General features: G+C 42.2%; 1 pseudogene; it reads left to right on the forward strand.

Moving 5' to 3' along the window:
- Positions 1 to 3,583: 3,583 nt before the first annotated feature.
- LOC129512283 (U6 spliceosomal RNA) lies at positions 3,584 to 3,679 on the forward strand (annotated as a pseudogene).
- Positions 3,680 to 16,855: the final 13,176 nt, after the last annotated feature.

Raw genomic sequence — 16,855 nt, forward strand, 5'->3', positions numbered from 1 at the left:
CAGGGAGAGAGAGAGAGAGGGGCAGAGACACAGGCAGAGGGAGAAGCAGGCTCCATGCAGGGAGCCCGACATGGGACTCGATCCCGGGACTCTGGGATCACGCCCTAAGCCAAAGGCAGACACTCAACCGCTGAGCCATGCAGGCATCCCTGAATGCCTAATTTCAAATCCACAGTTAGACAACAGCAGGATTATCCCTGGAATCCAATCTCTTGGCTAATTAGCAAAGTGGTTTCTTTTGTCATTTGTTTTCTGTGTCACCTACCTGTGCTAGTGGATTATGTCTTGGCGACCAGCAGGCCACCGTTAATAGGTATGTAAGGGCCATTGGAGGACCAGTACACGGGACCTCCTCTTAACACAGAGCTGAGAGGGGTTTGAAGTCCGATGAGCCAAGGTGGATTGGATGGAGTAGGCAGAAACCCCTGACGATCCTAAATGCCAAACACATGTGGGGTGGAGGTGGTTCACTTCCACTTGGCCATGCCGGCACTTCATGGTCGAAGTCTCGGCACTGGCTTCAGCTCATTTGGGTATCACACATTTGTCCGGTCCTGGGTCACATGTGTGTACCCATTTCAGTGCTGCCTGAGTTGAGTGGAAATTGCCACAGGGATTTGCTCAGGGTACTGGAGATTCGGCTCCCCCTGCCTCCCCCCTACTCTATAACAGAGTAGAGGTCGTATTGTCATCTTTTTAGTGTTTAAAAATTGGGCTGGGGAGAGGGGGGCTGGGGGAAGTCCACATTGCAGACTGTCCTTTCCTCCTTTCACTAACAGAGGCACCAGGAGGTGGGAAACAATACGACATGGGGACTCAGGGGATCTGGATTCCAGATTCTCACCAGTTAGCTGTGTGTCTTGGGGACATATTATTTAACCTCTCTGTCCCCCCGTGTCCTCATCTCTAAAATAATGCCCTCTGGCCCAGATTTGCTTCTAAAATATATTTGGCTTTACTGGGCCATCAAAAAATATATATAATTGTCTCTATATTAGTCACCCTGAGATAAATGATATTAAAACAAAACAAATGATTATAAATAGTCACATTATGAACAAAACACTCATATATGCCAAGAATTTTAAATTAGGCTGCATGACAAAAACATTTATTTCTGATATCAGTGAAAACTCGAGATAAGTCAGTAAAGATGGTATTAAGCCTTGTAAATATCATCCAACTGTGACTTGGAGCTGCGGAACTCTCCCCGTGGGTGAGAACATCTGGGCAGTCTGTTGGCTTCGTTGCAGGCATTCACTTACTCGGTACATACTCACTTTGTTCTTACCATGTCTCATTATTCAATTAGTAGACATGTATGAAGTCGATGCCATTGATTCATTCAATAAGTGTTACTCAATGCGTCTTTAAGGAAGAACCTGCTACCTATGTAACACTTTTCACTGTTGACAAAAGTAATAATAATAATAATAATAATAATAATAATAATAATAATGTAAGTCCTTTTTATTATTATGGCAAAGAGCTAATACTCTCATTCAGGCATGATTTACCTTTATTAAAGATAAATAACTTTACATGACAGTGATGATAAGGGTCCAAGAGAAGGATAAAGGCTATAAGGGTGGGGAGTGTGGGGGACTGGTTATGTGGCTAGCATGGACCAGAAGGGTTTTAGCAGGCCTCTGGCTGTCCCTTGACATGTGATAATATTAGCACAGGTGGAGAGGATGAGAGAGGTCACTTAGGTTAGGGAACAGTATGTACAAAAGCAATGAGTTGCATTAGATTAAGAGGTGTATGAATTTAGTAAAGGTCTGTGTCTGTCTGGAGAAAAGGGTTCCCATAAGAGACTAGTGGAAGCAGCGAGCGTGGAGCCTTCCATTTGGGAGAGGTATGGAAAGTCAGGTGAAGGATTTTGGCCATTATCTCACAGGCAGAGAGATTTTTCTTTTTTCTTTTTTCTTTTTTTCTTTTTCTCTTTCTTTTCATTTTCCTTTTTCTTTTTAAGGGCTTTTTGATTAATGGAAATGTTTTTATTAGTGAAATCACAGCAGAGTCCTCAGGACCAATGCAGAAAGAAAAAGGGAGGCCACAGAAAATCACCGGGGCAGCAGGTGAGACAAGTTCTAGCAGCAGAAAACCTAACTGAGGTAGCAGAACTTGGAGGGCCCGTGGCAAAGGCAGACACCCAAACAGAGCCTCCATTTCAGGGCTCAGCTTCTCTTGCTCTGGGTTCCGTGGGCTAGAAGGCAGTGTGGGGTGCAAAAGGAAATGTCTGGAGGTGGATATGGGAGGAAGAGAAGAATTAAAGGAAGAAATGGGGAGAAGATAGATGGAGACAGGGAATCAGACAAGAGTGAGGGATGAGAGGAACACAAACAGCACATGGTCAATGAGATGGAAGACAAAGGAAATTAATCCGAATTATTATGTGGCAGGTTGGAGTTCAACTCACAGATTTAGGGGTGCAAGTGAATGCAACCATTTTTATGGGAATTCTCCTGTTTCTATGTCAAGGCTGTGTTTTGCAGGATGCAAGTCATGTCAACTCAGACACTGCAACTTCCTCCCATCGAATCCCTGAGGTCGTCTCTCATTCCCAGGGCCCTCAATGGTACCAAGGTGATGGAGATGGCTGGCAGCGTGGGACATCTGCCCTCGGTTGCCATCTGTCCACTGGGCACGTGTCAGTACTGCCACAGGCAGCAAACCATACAGATCACCCCTGAGGCAAGCTGTCAGGGCCTCCCAGGGCCGCTTCTGTCTCTTCTCCTCCACTACAGAATCATGGCGCTTGTGCCCTGCTGGGGGCGGGGAAGGAACATTGGCCTGGAAGGAACACCCAGTGCCATCTTCCTACCAGAGTTGCTATATCCCTGGTTGGGTCTTCCTTGTTTTTGGAAAACAAAGGTATCTGAGGTTCTGTCCCCCAGCCTTCTCCCCACCCCCAGAGACCCAACCCCACAGTAGGACCGACCTGTTTCTAGATCTTCCTCCCTTCTATTCCAATTCCCCCCCTACCCCCACAAATGCAGGCAATTGTCTCTATTCTTTTTTTTTTTAAGATTTTGTTTATTTATTCATGAGAGACACAGAGAGAGAGGCAGAGACACAGGCAGAGGCAGGCTCCATGCAGGGAGTCCGACGTGGGACTCGATCCCAGGTCTTCAGGATCACACCCTGGGCTGAAGGCGGCACTAAACTGCTGAGCCACCGGCGTTGCCCAATTGTCTCTATTCTTGAGGGCACCCCGTCTGTGATGCAGCTGAAACATTAATAGGCAGGAAAAATGACAGAGGGTTATGTGACTAAAGGTCACACATCTTATCAGTAAAAAAAGAAATAATAAGTAAAAATTTGCTAGCTTGACTACCTTTCTCTTATCCTTCTTTTCTCCTTTCTTTCCTTTTCTCTCTGGTCTTCTCTTTCTTTGTTACTTTCTTTCTCTTCTTTCCTCCTGGTCTCCCAGAGGACTTATTACGTGCCAGGTAATATATAGGGACTGGGGATAGCATACCTAACAAATGAAACCTATGCTTTCATGAACTGCCATTCCAGTAGGGGCGATGGACATTGAAGACGTGCACACACAGACTCACAGTTTAAATTGTGGTCCGCGCTCTGCTCACTCTGGCAGCACATATACTAAAATTGGAATGCTACAGAGATAAGCAAGGATGACAGGTAAATTCATGAAGCATTCCATATTTTTTTAGAGAACAAACTGAGGGTTACCAGAAGGGAGGTGGGCAGGGGGATGGGTTGAAAAGGTGATGGGGATTAAGTAGTACACCTGTGATGAGCACCGGGAGATGTATGGAAGTGTTGAATATTGTACACCTGAAACTAATATAACACTGCATGTTAACTCACTGGAATATAACTAAAAACTTAAATTGTGGTCAGCACTATGGGTTCTCTGAGAAAGCACTAGGGAGGACTTAATTTAGGCAATCAAAGAAGATCTTTCAGAGGAAGACGCGTTTGAGTTGAGAACTCAAAGATGGGGATGAGAGCAGTGTAGGTAGAGAGGATGGCATAGGCAAAGACTCGATATGTTCATGGAGCTCAAAAATACTTGTGACAGAAGTGCTTCAAAAAGGGAAAATAGAATAAGATGTGGTTGGAGAAAGAGATAGGATCAAAGTCTATACGGCTATATGGGGCAAGTTAAGAAACTTGGGTTTTATTTTAAGCTTAATAGGAAATAAACTTAAGCAGTGGAATGGCATAATCTGATTAACATTTAAAAACATTATTTTGGCCGGTCTGTGGAAAATGGATTGAAGTGAGGAAGGATGGAAAAGAAAAGAGTAGTGGGAGTTGGGGGCTCTTCAGGTAGTCCTGGGGGGAGATGACGTGGCTTTGGAACAGAGTCCTCCAAGTGAAGATGGAAAGGAATGGAAGAAATCAGGGTATGTTTTGGGGTTAGAGTTTTCAGTTTATTGGATTTGAAGTGTTAGGAGAAGAGATGTCCCCAATTTCAGACATGGAAGACTGGTTGTATGTGATTCTATTTACTGATGAGAAAGACTACAAAAAGAACAGGTTTGGACAGAAAGATTTTTTTTAAAGATTTTATTTATTTGTTTATTTATTTCCTTACTTATTTTGAGAAAGAGAGAGACCGGGGGGCTGAGAGGGAGAGAGAATCCTAAACAGACTCCACTGAGCACGGGGTCCAATGTGGGGCTTGATCCCACAGTCCTGAGATCATGACCTGAGCCAAAATCAAAATCAAGAGTCAGATATCCAACTCAGGTACCCCCAGACAGGAAGATTTTGGGTTCCCTGCAAGAAGATCTTTCATCTTGTGGTATTGTGACCATAGCAGAGACAATGGTGTAGACTAACATGGTGTTTCCAATTTCTGAGCGTGAGAAAGAAATTATTTACTAGCATCCCTCATCATTAATTGCAATCTTTTAACCAAGTTCGAGGAAATGAATTTTGAGGAAAATATGTCCTTTTCTGTCCAATTCATGTGACCATCCCAAATCTTTCTGTGGTAATTTTGGAGGCAATCTCTTCTAGATGCCACAGCTGCCAGATGGTGGAGCCTTTTCAGCCTGGGTCCCTGAGGGACTGGCTCAGAGCTCTCTGCTCACCCTCAATGTGTCCTTCTTAGGAGTAGGGATATGCTGAGATTGCGAGAATTATCGATGGCTAACTCTTTAGGAATTCTGAATTGTTTATTAGGTACGATCACTACTAAACATTAAATAAGGGAAAACTTAGAGACATTATGGTACAAACACAGGTACTGTATATTCCACACTTACCCCTTCCCAATTATCTTACCACATTCATCTGCATTCTTGAGGTGCTCAGGTCAATTTTACTCCTGTGCTAAAATACTACAGGATGGTGCGATCGTGTGCTTCTCTTTCCCACTCTGTGTTCAGCCATGAACTCAGCCATGGTGGGAGTATTTGTACCTTGACAATTAGCACATGCTACAGAGCAGGGCTTGGTAAATTGTTGGGCTGAAAACTTATGAAAATGGTGGGGAAAATGTCAATAATACAGATGAAAGGTATGCTGGGTTTGTAGCTGTTATGTTGTGAACAGCATAAAAAGTTAAGAAAACGTTTAGAACTATTATCTAATCAGCAAGAAGCTGCTGACGTCACCGGTGGAGTGAAGTTCCAGCAGTCATCTTTGCAGGTTTACTTTTATCCAACTTGTCAATGTAAACAGATTATTCAATCAGAGATTGAATAAACAGGTGTGGGTTTTTCGATGCCAAGAGTGAGCGGTGCATTTCTACACCATTTTAGGTCATCTTTATAGCCACGGATTTATTTGCTTTTTTTTTTTCCAGTATGGTATAAAACACATGACGGTCTCAGCAAAAACCCTGTGCTGAGCTACCAGTTAAGCTACATGAATTCAGAGTAAGGAAGGAAAACCTCTCTCTCTCTCTCTCTCTCTCTCTCATCCTGCATCTAACTCCTCACCACCTGTTGTTCATTCTGCATCCTGTAACTCAGCTTTGCCTTCCACTCTCTCTGCTGACATTGCTCTAGTCCAGCTCTTTGTCATAGTTTTCCGAGCTCAAAATAGTTCCAGCTTGTCCCTCTGGGTCTTTTGCCACATTACTGCTAGAAGTGTTTACTTTAGACTGATGAAACCGGATCAAGTACTCCAGAAGATGTGGTATAGAGAGATGCAGTGGGATATTATTCAGCCACAGGTAAGAGGAGAATTCTGTTTGCAACAACCTGGATGGGCCGGAAGAGCATTATGTTGAGGGAAATAAGTCAGAGAAAGACAAACACCATATGATACTGCTTACATGTGGAATATGAAAGAGCCAAACTTGGAAAACCAGAATAGAGTGGTAGTTAACCCAGGGTTGGGGAAAATGGGGAGATACCGGTCATAGGTCGTAAACTTCCAATTACAAGGTTAAGTCTGGGGATCTAATGTTCAGCACGGTGATTTTAGTTAGTAATACTATATCATATACTTGAATGCTATAAAGAGAGTAGATCTTAAATGTTCTCACCACAAAAAGAAAATGGTAATTATGGGGCATGATAGAGGGGGAAACTAATACTATGGTGGTAATTAGTTTGCAGTTTGTAAATATATCAAATCAGCATGTTGTAAAACTTCAACTTACACAAAGTTATAGTTCAATTACATCTCAATAGAGCAAGCAAAAATAAATTAAAAAATAAATACTGGCATTCATGGTGCAAAAGACAGTATCTAGACTTTTCAATGTGTATACGAGGCCCTTTACCAGGTGTCCCTAGCCTACTTTTAAATCTTAACTTCCGTTTCTCTCTTTCATGCCCCTCACACAGCCACATCACCACTTGCTGGTTGCTGAATATGCCACCCGGCTTTAAATGTCCGTGACTTGCCCTACTTTTCCACCTGTGATCTCATTGTTTTATTATTTATTATTATTTTTATTTTTTGATCTCATTGTTTTAAAGCCTGGTCGAAGGTTATGCTCTCATTTAAGCTTTCCTCAGTCTCCCCAAATGGTGGTCCCTCCAATGCGCCCCTAGTGCTCGTCTGTCTGTACCTCTGTAAAGCAGCACATTGTCTCCTAATCACTCAGGTAGGTGTCTGACCTGTCCACAAGCCTTGAGGGCAGGCACTTTAGACAGCCCAGGGCTCGGCACAAAGTGGACACTCAAAAGTTTTTGAACATTTTTCTTTCCAAATGATGTGCATGGACTTAGGACCCTTCACTGATGTTATTTATCCACAGCCTTGAAATGAAGTACAATTTACTGAAAAGCCCAGGACCGCTGATCAACTTGCTAAGTAGTGCTTTGCCTAAAATGAGTTGCACAAGTGGCAACTTTTCTAAGTTTTTCATCCCAAGTCAGCCACAATACACCACTGACTTATCTGAATGCATTTTACAGAACACATTTGAAGGTTTTCTCTTCATGCCAGGAGGTTCCCACCATTAGGTGGGTTTGATAAACATTCTCATATGCATGTGTCCAGTTATATGCTAAACAACTGCTACATGAATTTATTTGCAGTTTAGACAACTTACTTTAATGTCATGTTTGTTGCTGTTTCACTTTTTAAAAAAGTAGTAGGTCCAGAACAATCCTTGGGTGTCAGAGCTCAGTGCTCCACAGTCCATAAAAAGTAAGTGATGTCGTAAGAGTGTTGTTATATCCAGGCTCTGCTCACTGATGTATGCTCCTCCACACTCATGTATAAGGTCTAAGCTTCCAAGCGTGTGGTATTAGGTGGTTAAACTACAACAGTGTTAATTTGTGGAAAAGTGTGATTCATATAGCCACGCAATAATCACTAACCCAAGACTAGAATTAAGGGGAAGTAGACAAAATGAGTTTTGTTCCCATGTATTGGCTAGATGACTTACATATCTCTTACTATCATGGGCTGAATTGTATCCTGCCAAAATTCATTATTGAAGTCCTAACCACCAGTATGTAATTGTATTTGGAGATACGGCCACTAAATAGGCAAAGTTAAAATGAGATCACTAGGTTGGACCCTAATCCAATATGACTTGTGTCCTTAAAGAAGAAGTTAGGCACTCAGAGGGAAGATGACACTGGGAGAAGTTGGCCATCTGTAAGCTAAGGAGAAAGGCCTGGAACAGACCCTTTCATCATGGCTCAGAAGGGGCCAACTCCTCCAACAATATGATATTGGACTTCTAGTCTCCAGAATTATGAGAAAATAAATTTTTTTTCAGCCTCCCAGTCTGCGGTACTTTGTTATGGTATCCCTGGCCAATTAATATACTTACCCTCTAGGGTTTGGGATACCTCACACATTAATGGGAAGTAATAATTTATACTTATGTATCAGTAGGTCATTGCCACCACAATGATGTACACAAAATCGTACTCTAACTCAGTAGCATACAAGTTATTTTGATCCACGCTTCAGTGGGTCAGCTGGGCGGCTCAACTTTAGGTTATGGGGTGACTGAGAAAGCTTTCTTTATTCTGGGGCTTAAACTGAAGGGATGAGGACTGTGGGGAATGTTCTTCTCATGGCAATGAAAGAAGTGCAAGATAAGTCCAAGCATACAAGCATATTTAAAATCTGCTCTCACAGGATCCCTGGGTGGCTCAGTGGTTTGGCGCCTGCCTTTGGCCCAGGGTGTGATCCTGGAGTCCCAGGATCTAGTCCCGCATTGGGCTCCCTGCATGGAGCATGCTTCTCCCTCTGCCTGTGTCTCTGCCTCTCTCTCTGGTGTCTCTCATGAATAAATAAATAAAATCTTTAAATAAATAAATAAATAAATAAATAAATAAATAAATAAATAAATAATAAATAAAATCTGCTCTCGGGACTGCTGGGTGGCTCAGTGGTTGGGCATCTACCTTCACCTCAGGTTGTGGTCCTAAGGTCCCAGGATCGAGTCCCACACCTGGCTTCCTGCATGGAGCCTGCCTCCCCTTCTGCCTGTGTCCCTGCCTCTCTCTCTGGTGTCTCTCATGAATAAATAAAATTTTTAAAAAATATTTTTTAAAAAATAAAAAAATAAAATCTGCTCTCAAATATCTCCTGTGATATCCCATTGACTAAATCAAGTCATATGACCAAGCTCAGTTTCAGTAGATGGGGAGGGAAATATACTCTGAGCATCATGAAGCTAAGGCAATTATGTAAATATATAACTATGTAAGAGAATGAAGGGTTGGAGACAATAATTAAATTTAAATCATTTGTTATGTAGAGGCAAGAGGCTGGACATGATAACTTTTATGGTCATTCCTCTATAGGGTATATGGTTTCATGACACTTATTTAGAGTCTAATTTAATTGAGAGCTTACTATGCACTAGATCCTCATCTAAAATCTTTACAAGGGTTAGTTTATCCAGTTAAACCACACAAATATATAATTTATTATGAACAGTACCCTGCATGACCTGATCAAATGTGAGATAATGATTTGTGGTATAACACATCAGATGGTGATTTACCATTTGCAGACATTTCAAATTCAGTCCCCAAATTCAGAATAAGGTGGGTAGGCATTCTACAGTACACAAAGCATCCACAAACCGGCCAATTCATTGGCATATGTCATCATGCTTGTTTTGACCTTTCTCTTAACTCAAACTATAGGATCCAAACAAACATACAGTTGAGGTCTTGCCTTGAAATGGGCATTTGACTCCCCTATCAAGGTGTATCAGAAATAAGTTTCAGAAGATATTGTCGCAGCTAAGTCTATATGTAAACTCTGTGCCTTGTGACTCCAAAGCAGTGGCGCTCATGGTGGGAAAACATGGAAGATTGGAATGGCCCCTTTTAATACTGTCCCATAGCTACCGATATCTATATTCTGCTTTCTCCTGGTTCAGGGAAGTGTCTAATTTTTGCATGGTAAATATAGGCCAACCCAGGCTAAATAGTCTTTATAAAGGAATTGAGGTTCAGGGATGTCATTGCATGATTATTACAACTGGTTCCCATGACCCACAATTCAGAGCCTATTACTTTAGGGAAGATGTGAAATCATTGCTAAATCTTAGCTTTGAGGACATAGGAAAATGGAAATGATTGCTATTTTTCCCTCTTCTCTAGAAACCCCTTGAATCCCATTAAGGAACAAGTTCAGCTATTAAAATAGAAAACTACGTGAAATGGCCTTTTCTAGAATCACAGATGTCAGAGCTTTGAGGATGTATGGCATCAAGATGACTATATATTTTGTGGCCTATAGATTAGATAACAAGTGGATAAATCAGGAATCTTGTATAAGAAATGTGTTTGCCACATCCAAGCCTGTTCTTAGATACTGATTAATAATGGTTTCTCTAACCAAATAATACCAAAGCCTGTTACTAATATTGATCACAGGGCACTTGTAAATTTCCAACCCCATGTATGCCCCTTGCCTATATTTGATCCCTCTGAAAAATAAGGTGGATTTTCCCCCCATGCAATAGAAATAAATAGGGCCCCAGTAACTGATGACATTTGCCATACATCAAATAACAATTTGGAGCTGGAGAGGAATGACTGGAGCCTTCACCTTTGTAACAATCATTGAGATCTGAGGAGAGACAAGTGCTACCTCACAGTCCTTTGCACATGTTGACTCACTCCAGTTTGGGTGTAAAATTTAAAAAGGCAATGTGTAAAATGGTCCCTGGGCCTTCGTGAGATTTCTCAAAGGCTGTGTGAAGTCCACGTGAGCAGTGCATACGGTTAGGATGAGAATAACCATCAGTGTTCCACAGTATGTGCTCGCTCCAACATCCAGATTCTTATTTGGTCTCCCAATTTGGGACAGTTTGACATCCTAACAAAAGGTAGTTTAGTCACCTTGGTAAATGACTTCACATAGACTATTCTTATAGGATGTAGTTCTATCCAAGCAAAGAAAACAAACCTGAACAAAAACAATGCTGGAGGAGCAGGTGTTCCAGCCGTTGGAGAGAAGTCATTAGCGTGACATTACTCAATCACTTTGTTTCTCTTATAATAATATATTATTTATTAGAAGCATTGCTTTTTTTCTGTCTGTGTCACTTTTTATAAATTTCACATCTAACATTTTTCCCCTTTGGGTGTGCCACAACAGAAGCAAGTCATGTTTGCAGAAGGTGAGCCAGAGAAATTTTAATCCTGTTTTGACTAAAGCTCTCTCCTAAGCTCCTTTAGAAACCAATATAACATTTAGCAAGACACTGCTGATACTTTTTTGTCTTTTCTGGGTTTCTCAAATCCAAAATGTTGCATTTCAGCACTTAGAGAAAATTAAAAACAAAAAAAAACCCTATTTCTCGTGTCCCTTCCTTGAAAAGCATGAAAGGAAGAGTATCTGCATTAAACGATTCCATGAACACTTTAATAAGCAGACCAGACACAGATATTCATGGTTAGTGCATTTGCTTGCAGTGTGGAAAGAGCAGTGAGACAGCGGAGTGCTTTCCCCTCATCATGCTAGTTGAGAGTTAAAGGGATTCCATTTTCTAGGTATCTTATTTAGTAAAACTAAACAAAGCTTCCAGATTTAGAGCCTTGAAGTGAAGACAATAGAGTGTGTTAAGTAGCCAGCTAATATTCTGCTAAAAACCCGACAACCCTCAGGGAGGCCTCATAGAGTGTCTATTATTGGATTGTGAGTCTCATCCGACATGTTTTTGATTTGGATAACTCCAATTCTACCCCCATTCCCTCGCCATTTCAAGCAGCACTATCACAGTTCAGGCAATCAACAGAGACCTGGAGGAAGAGAACATTAGATCTGCTCTTGGGAACGCAGAGGAGACAGCATGTTAAAACTGGGGCATTCGCCTCAAAATTGGGGCATGTGGTGCTCTTACAGGGAAGACTCTCCTCAGAAACTTCCTGTCATTCCCTCGAGACTGTATCAAGTTAGCTTGGATATGACACTATGAAAATGCTACAGATGCAGCAGGAGAAATCATTTCTTTTCCTAAGATGATTATCGCCAACAAAGAACTCGTGCCAAAAATAAGTAAACTTACCTGATGTATTTAATAGGCACTCATTGGTGGAAGGAAAGGGAAGGTGAAACTTGGGAAATTTGTACTTCCTGTGTGTTCATCTTCTGTAGTCTGGCTTGGGTGAGTAGGGGTCACATAGAAAGGAAAGTAGGCCAAAATGAGAGGCAGACAATAAAAAGGAACTTTTTTTTTTTTAAATCAGGAAGTTTCCCCATATTATTGATAGTGTCATTGTTAGGATCTAGTGTTTCCACTAGGAACCTCAAATATGCAAATAAAAAAGTGTTCGTGAACATAGTCACTTCACAATTAGCCACGTTGATGGAAGACAAACATACGGCAGGGACTTGGGGAAGTGGAGAGAACACATGCACTTTGGTAGATAACTTTTCATTACCTTAGGCTCCTATTGGCATTAATAATGTTTCACAAGGGCTCGGAATGTAGGGAAGAGGCTGAAGAAAAATGAACATGTAAAATCTAGCAGTGAGTGTGTAGGAGTGCCATCCAAGGCCAGTGTGATCCCTGACGCTTCCGCTACAATTAGCAAATGTTTACTATCCCCTCATAATGTGCCAGGCAAAGCTCTAAGTCCCCTCTGTGATAAGTTATTTAAATCCCCACAACAATGGCAATTGTTATTTCCATTCTACAGAAAGTGGTATTTACCTGTGTACCCCTTGATTTGAAGAACATCTCCTTGAAGTATTGGGACATTCCCTTCTTGAATCTCCATCTCTCGTTCTGAAACTTTTGGTGAGAATTGTGCGGAACTCATAAAAAAAATAATTGTCCTGTTTCACCGAAGAGCCTACTTTATAACTATGTCTAAATATCATTTGTCTTCTAGAAAACACCATAAAGAGAAGAGCCCAAGGATGTGAGAGAAGGCTTGGAGCATGATGATGGCGAAATAGCTCTCCTGGGGAAATGAAGGGACGCCCTCACCCCGGATTCACCCGAATGTGTGGCATCCAGTAAAAGGGACCAGAGAGGATGGTGTTTGTGAAATGTACACGTGACCTTTCCAGCACTGATGCCCCTGTAGATGTTTTCCCAGCCCCCTTTACATTATCCACACAGCATGATGTGCTTGGGCAGGACTTTTGCCTCATTTTTAAACCTCGAAGATGGAATTAAGAAGGTGGTACGAACAGAATGAATGGAAGCAAACGAAATGCAAAAAGAAGCATTCATTCAGCCTCAGGAAGATAGACAAATAGGTCTTTCTTAAGTTGGTATAGAACTATTGGATCATTCCTTATAGAATTGTTCTTCTTAATTTTAGTAAGTATTTCAATTTGGGGGAAATACCTTCCCTCGCTAATAAGATATAAAATGAGTACATTTCAAATATTTGCAGCTCTTTCTCTAGAATTTCATGCTAATTTTGCCTCTCGCCCTCCTCTTGGTATTTCTTTCTGTGCAAGTCATTCCTGTATGTTTCTTCCGATGTGTTTTGCACCAAGAGAGCACAGCAGAGCATCAAAGCTAAGCAGAACAGATCAAGGCAGGGCTTCACCTTTCTCCATGAAGTGCTTCCAGACTTCTTCAGATATAAAGCTCTTGAAGGCAGGAAACATGTCTATTGTATCTTTGTTGGTATCTGGCACATATTAGGTACACAGTAGATTATCTGACGGTATCAATTAATGAGCAAACAAGAATGGAAGAAGAAAGTAGATGTTTTTATAAGGCTCTCGAAGAAGAGTTATAGAACATTTTGGAAATGGGCCCACTTTGTTTCCAAAGGAAATTTTACTTTCAAATTAAAAAAAAAAAAAAGTTTACCCAAATGAGATTTTGGGGGATTTCATGTGATTAACTCTTTACATTATCTTGTAGTAATTATACAGAAATCTCTATTTATGTAAACATGGTGAATGCATCATAACACTAGAATAAGTGTACAAATACTGCATGTCAAATTAGGTTATAATCACTTTCAAGGGACGTGATTTCCTAGTTAAACAGATTCGTTTACATCTTGCGAAATAAAAAATAAGTGAAAATAACTATATAAAATCAGGCTTACAGCTGGACAGATCTTCTTGGCAATGGTCCAGGCACTGAGCGGGGAAAGCCCTCCAGCTGAGGGCTGCTCAGGATGCCCAAGATGACTGCAGGCTCGGCCTGGAGAGGGGCCTTTGCCTGCTGTCCTGACTTCTCTCGGTCCCTGGCTGTCTGTGGGGAGATGGGCTTGTCTTCACATTTTGACTGAGACGCTCCGCCGTGAGGGGTTTGTGGAGGGTTGCGGGGGAGATTGGAACCTTGCTCGGTAGAGGAGAAAACAAAGCCAGTTCAATACTCCACCCTTATGTAAAAAGCATAGTAGGATAAGTCAGGGATCCTCTAACTGGAAAGCAAATAGTTGAAGTAGCATTGGAATCCCGGGAGCTCAGAGTCCGAGTTTGACCATTTGGTCCAACGCTCGTAACACAGATGAGGAAACCGGCTGCAAGGCGAGAAGTGGCCTGAGACGGAGACCCGTAACTTTCCTTCCAGACCTGGTGCTTCTCTGTGGGAAAACCAGAGCTCACCCTGTCAAGGGACTTTTTAAAAAGCTGTTCATGTTGATGCATATTTTTTAAAAAATACCTTCTGCGTCACCCTGACTCAGCCGACACCGCCTGCGATGTCCCCTGGCTCGGTGACGGAGGGCCGTCCGGTGACCCCAGCCGGGTGCAGCAGAGCATGTGGCTCTGGACTCTGGGCCAACCGGACACAGTCGGCCTTTCACGAAGCTTCAGTAAACAGGGGGCTTTGGGTTATCTTTTCTCTGTGTCCCCATCATATTCATCTGCTACTTATTTTCATGAATTACAAGAAGTTACCAAAGCAGTGATTTTTTTTTTCTTTTAACCCATGAATTCTGACTTGGGGGTAATTCCACATTTCTGCTATTGAGTACTTTCCTGTTGTTGGTGTTTAATTGATACTCCAGTTTGTTTAAAATATATTTGTTGAGCACTCGTTCTATGCCATGCTGCGTGTACATTAGCTGCTTCTCGTGTTCCGTTGGTTGAATTGTCCTGAGCAGGGCTTGGCAAACGATGGCCTGTGAGCCAAATCTGGCCCACTGCCTGTTTTTGTAAATAAAATTTTATTGGAACACAGTCATACTCATTTGTTCGCATATTGTCCATGGCTGTTTCTGCGCGACAGCAGCAGTGCTGAGTAGCTGGGCTAGAGACTACATGGCCCATAAAGATTAAAATATTTGCAATTTGGCCCTTGACCGAAAATTTTGCCAACCGTGGTCTTGAGTGTGAACGCTCGATGATCTAGCTGGCTCGATAAGAGAGCCAAATAAAATAGATGACACTAAATTAGCCACCCCGAGCACTACTCACTCACTCTCAAGTGTTTGTGGCCACGAGTCATAACCGTGGCAGGGAACAATGAGGAGAGTACAGGCAAAACAGTCTCCTGAGAAACACAAGCCTTCTCCAGATTCATTTAAATCATTTTCAAACCCTGTTCCTGGAACCATCCCTAATCTGTACTAATACTACAAACTTGTAGCTTTTGCATTACGAATTTATTGTTATTTCTTTTACCTCCTTTTTTTTTTTCAGGGAAAAGGTAATTAGGCTATAAACAGAGGCCTGACAACTAATTTCAGTCAAGGCAAAATTAATACAAAGCAAGCAGATAATTTTAGTCACGTGAAATTAAAATAGATATTTTTTAATGACATTCTGAAAAAAAAAATCCAAGTCTATTTTTTTTGCCCTTTGTTTTCCCCTACCTTACCCTGTTCTCATGTAATCCCGACTTGTGTAGGTAGTGACATGTGCTAATTTAGGTGAAGCGCCAGCCCACGGCTGCAGCCGTCCCCACTATCGATCTTCGCGTGGAGGCCTGCTTCGTCTCTCGGCTTTTCAGGGATTTCTGTACGCCGCAAAGACAGCAAGCACATCAGAGGGAAAGGTAGGCACTGCCCACCCCTTAAATTGCCAAATTTTCGTTGACATTAATAAGAGCCCGTTCGCTAAACCTATTTTAGAACTTCAAAAATTTAAAGGGTCGTGGCACCAGTAGGTGTGTGTGTATTTCCGGGGGGGAGACACCGACACTGCTCGGTCCTGTCACTCCAAGAACGTGCTAAATGTGCATCTCAATGTCAGCAGCACCTTGAGATGCTCGCTCCAGAATTATCACCTGCCTTCGGAAAACCATAACCCTAAAAATATTGATTGGTTAAAAGGCAGGATCTGAAGGAATGAGCCAGTGTCTCTGTGAATTATCCTAATCAAATAAGGATAGTATTAACCTAGATACTCACTGATCTGCCAGTATTTGGCTTGAAATGTAGGCATCTCAACTGAAGTTATGTGTTTCATTCTTTTGTATATTTCTCCCAGACATTTAAATACATTATCACTAAGCCAGAACCAAGAAAAGCATAAAAAGCATTTTAGGGAATAAATTCAGCAAGTCTCCATTTGTACCAGATAGTAAAATTGTTGACATGCATTACGAGGCGCGTGTATTTTTCAGCCTGTCAGGTGCAGGGCACGCGCTCAGGACGGGCTGCGGGGCTGCGAGGGGGTCTGCGGAAGGTCCCGGCCACTCAGGGAGCGGGGCTTCCTAATGAAGAGAGAATTTCCGAGTCACCTGGCAGAGCTATTTAGGCAAGTCAGAAGAAAAGCTTATTTCATTAATTATGCTATAAATGTGGCTGCAGCGAAGGGTAGCCAGCTAAGCACAGGACGCGGGGCTGGCGGGGTGCTCTCCGCTGAAGTGCGGCGCCCCGCGCAATTTTATTTAGAGGCACTTCCATTACTAAGGAGCCTAGGAGTTGATCGACTGTGTCTTCGAATTAACTACAGTGGTGGAAACACAAATTGCAAACCAGCGTGAAGTCACAAAGGGAACGGAGGAAGGAGGAGAAGTGAAGGCGGGGACCGAGCGAGCGCGTCGCGGGCCTGTTCGGAG

Source organism: Nyctereutes procyonoides, unplaced genomic scaffold, assembly GCF_905146905.1.
Source record: "Nyctereutes procyonoides isolate TBG_1078 unplaced genomic scaffold, NYPRO_anot_genome, whole genome shotgun sequence".
NCBI lineage: Eukaryota > Metazoa > Chordata > Mammalia > Carnivora > Canidae > Nyctereutes > Nyctereutes procyonoides.